This window comes from Nicotiana sylvestris, chromosome 9 (genome assembly GCF_000393655.2).
Source record: "Nicotiana sylvestris chromosome 9, ASM39365v2, whole genome shotgun sequence".
Lineage (NCBI taxonomy): Eukaryota > Viridiplantae > Streptophyta > Magnoliopsida > Solanales > Solanaceae > Nicotiana > Nicotiana sylvestris.
The window spans coordinates 38703156-38707257 of NC_091065.1; the positions used below are offsets into that span (position 1 = coordinate 38703156).

General features: G+C 35.1%; 1 long non-coding RNA gene across 1 annotated transcript; it reads right to left on the reverse strand.

Annotated features, from left to right (window-relative positions):
- Window positions 1–209: 209 nt before the first annotated feature.
- Window positions 210–3313, reverse strand: LOC138876964 (uncharacterized). The gene is made up of 2 exons (XR_011402276.1): window positions 2873–3313; window positions 210–448 (listed from the first exon to the last, which is right to left on the reverse strand). It is a non-coding gene; the product is annotated as an uncharacterized lncRNA (long non-coding RNA).
- Between the last annotated feature and the right edge of the window lie 789 nt (window positions 3314–4102).

Here is a 4102-nt window from a genome sequence, read left to right on the forward strand (position 1 = left end):
TTCTCCTATATCTATATGAATTAGGAACTTGCTTGCATTTTATTAGTTGGTTTCAACATTAAGCAGAATTATACACAAAAGATTCATTTTTGGCTCTCTCTCTTTAGAATTGTCGCGACTCAAAATTCACTAGTTGTTATGGCACCTAACCCAACCCGCTAGGTAATCCAACTAATAATTATCCAATTTCAATAACATTAACGAAGCAATTAAGTAAAAAAATATTTGAATCTGATACATTTCCCAAGGACTGGTAGTACAAATCATGAGCTTCTAAGAATAGAGTTTATAAAGCTAGTATGAAGTAAATACAACATATGTCTGGAAAGTACATAAACAGAGTTCTATGAATCTAAGGCTACCATGAACAAGAGGCAGCTACAACTGGAACGCATGTACGTCTTCAAGTCCAGCTCTCATCGAACACAGCAACATCATCAGTCAACACCTGCACGCAAGGTGCAAAAGCGTAGTATGAGTACAACCAACCTCATGTACTCAATAAATAACAAACATAACCTTGAGTTGCAAGTAGTGACGAGCTGGAACATAGGTCGGGTCCAACACCAATAACCAACAGCAGTTCATAACAATGTAAAGCAAATAATAAAAGAAATAACTCGAAATTCAAATTGCGCAGCTTATTCAGAATTCTCGAAAATAATTCCGCTTTTCAAGTATATCAGTGAAAACCCAAATCCTTTATCGAAATAGTCGAAAATATGAGTAAGTTTGAAAACTGTATCTTTTTACAAAAACCTTTCAACAGGTAAATGTTTTATTTTCAGATAGCATGACGAAAGTACATCTCTATGCCTACATGTGAAGATACAGGTAAAATCATGAATGTCACCAAAATCGGGCAGTAGAAGGAAATGCATCTCTATGCATGTATCTCAAGTACGCAAGTCAAATGCAACGCCTCTCCGTGATCAACTCATGTACCTACACTCTCAGAGTACTCAATCTCACTATCTCGCATTTCTCTCTTACCGTGCTCAATACTCAGCACACTCAATCACTCAGCATTGTATAATACTCGTTGCGGCGTGTAACCCGATCCACATATATATAGCCATAAGGTTCGTTACAGTGTGCAACTTGTTCCATATACATATAGCCATAAGGCTCGTTGCGGCATGCAACCCGATCCATATATATATAATCAATTGCGCTCAATGGGGTGCATGCAAACTCCGGAGGGACTACTTCAGCCCAAGCGCCATATCGCTACGGCGTGTAGCCGATCCCATAAAATGTAATTAATATAACATGATGTCACACCTCCTTTTTACCTACACCCTGAGAGGGATATATAAGGGAGTTTTTCCAATTTAAGTGACAATCGAAACGGAATTATTTATTAGATTCAGAGTCGTCACTTGGGATGATTTATGGTGTCTCAAGTCACCGATTCAAATCCCGAATCGAGGAAAGATTGACTCTGTTTTACAGTCCGCGAACACAGAAATCCGGGTAAGGAACTCTGTTAACCCGGGAGAAGGTGTTAGGCATTCCCGAGTTTCGTGATTCTAGCACGGTCGCTCAACTATTATAATTGGTCTATTATCTGATTTTAAAACATGTTTAAACCTGTGTGCATTTTAACTTTTGAAAACCGCTTTTAGGAAGATTCAACGTTATTTAAAACACGCCTTAAACCACGCCACATGAATTGCATCCGCGGTTCGCGACACGTTTTATTTAATGTTGTTAAGAATTGAAATTGCGTCACATGAAATGCACACCCAAATTTAATAAATAAAAGAAAATCAATTTCGATAGCGCACCTAAAGCACACTACGATATTCATCAATTATTTCCTAAATTAATTTTGGATTATATGAGAGCATCATATTATGGAAATGAGCTTGTTGGAACCAAACCTTGCTGGGTCGGTGCGAAGATAACGTTCATATTCTAAGATGACAATTGACTCCTAGAAATTGAAAGAAGCCAACATCCAAATCTCCAGCTAACATGCTTTAATTTTGCTGGCTAAGTTTTTGATTTGACATAACAATTAAATCGGGGGGGGGGGGGGGGGTTAATTTAGTCTTGTCTGCCTACATCTGGGCTTATGAATCCATATTGAAGAGGCCCAAAAGCTTGGTTTTAAGATTAGAGTTCATGAACTCCAATTAACATGACTCTATACCCATAAGCCTATGTGTTGCCTACAGTAAATCCATATGTTTATATCATACTCACCGTATAGTACAATTTAAATGACCAATTTAACACCGTAATTCTACATTAAGCAAATGATCTCTCAATACACTACAATTATCTTTGGGTTCGAATTCATCCACACAAGAATTATAAAATACATCAATGGTCTCTAAAATCAATTAAGGACAACATTCATGCTCTAATTAGAAATGAAAGTCCTCTATATGTATCTTCGAAAGTTCTGTTTTTAACTTGTAGCTATTCAACTTTGCACAAATGCATATTCCATAAAAAAAGGCCATTTTCCTTTGTTTCAAAATGGAATCTCATTTAGTCCTGGCATCTCAAACTAATCTGCATTTTTAGCACACAAAGGAAACACCCATATTTCAACAATTCAATTTCGAATTTAACAGCATATAACTACTGATGTGATACACAAATCAAATTTTAGCCAAAACATGTGGGGTTCAACATATTTTTAGTCACAAAAACACTGCTAACAATCTCTCCTTAATAGGCAAAACAATGAAATTTTGTGCAGTTACCATATTGAGGCTAAACAATTAATTTGTGTTCAAAACTAACCAAACAGTAAACTTAAACACTGCAGCAATTAATTTCCAAGAAAAGAAAAGGGAAAGAAAACTCACACTTCAACATAAATCAGAACTAAAGATACAAGTGAAGAGGTATGTACCTAGACTTGCAACTGAAACTGAGATGCTTGCCAAATAAAGGCTTGAGAGTAGCTAAGCAGGCTTTAAACAAGAGCCGAGTACAAACAGAGCATGATGAACAGCAGAACAGGAACAATAACAAACAGCAATCTTCAGAGGCTTTGCACTCGAATTACTCTTTGGAACCCGGAAATTTCATGATGAACACACATTGATTAAAAACCTTTGAGAGTCCCAATTGAATCCTACCATTCTTTAACTTCAAAATCCTCGCTCATCTTTCTTTACTTTTTTTTTTTTTTGATTCTTTTTCGGACTTCTAGTTGAAGATTTCTAGCTTTGAATTTAGTTGTTACTGTGTGTAAGTCGTGTGTATGATTTTGAAAAAAAAAATGAAGAAGAAGAAAGAGGGGGAGGTGCGCCGTTTCTCTCTCTAGGTGAAGGATCTAATGGATTTTTTTTTCTCCCACTTTAGGTTTCCTAATTATATTTTATATGTAGGGGTAGGGTAAAGGGGAATGGGTATTCGGATAGTGGTATTGGAATTGGGTTGGGGTTTAAAATTAATTTGAGCCTTTAGGAATTGGCCTAATTTTACAAGACAAACCCTTTTTTTTCAATTCTTTCTTTTATTTTCTAATATTTCCTTTTCTTTTAATTAAAATCCTACAAATTAAAAATCTTAAATTATCCAAAAGTGTGAAATTAAACTAATTAGCTAATTATAAAAATTAAAAATAATACTTAATTCTATAAAAGAGAAAAATCAATAAGCTAAAAATTAAAAAACAAAAAATGTAAAAATGAGCTATTTTTGTGATTTTCGAATTTCTATATGACAAATAATTACTGGTTAATTCTAAAAATGTAAACACAGATTCTAAATGCAATGCATGATATTTTGGTATTTTTTATTTAATTAAAGTAAAAATGCATAGACAAAATGCAAACAATTGACAGAAAATGCCACAAAAATCCACAAAATTGCAAATAATGGAAAAATTATTTTATTTTGAATTTGTGGGAGTAATTCATATAGGACAAAAATCACGTGCTCACAGCTGCCCCTCTTTGCTCGGAAACACGAAGAGTTTTCGTGCAAAGATAAAGTGAGTGGATACGAGCGATTTTTGCTCGTTTGAATACTCCGTGGGAAGCATTTTTGAAAGGTTTGATCGCACCCTGCTTCCGATGTTGCCTACATATCCTTGGCTATAAAGGAATCAGGTCAGTGTAGTTCAGGAAGTTTC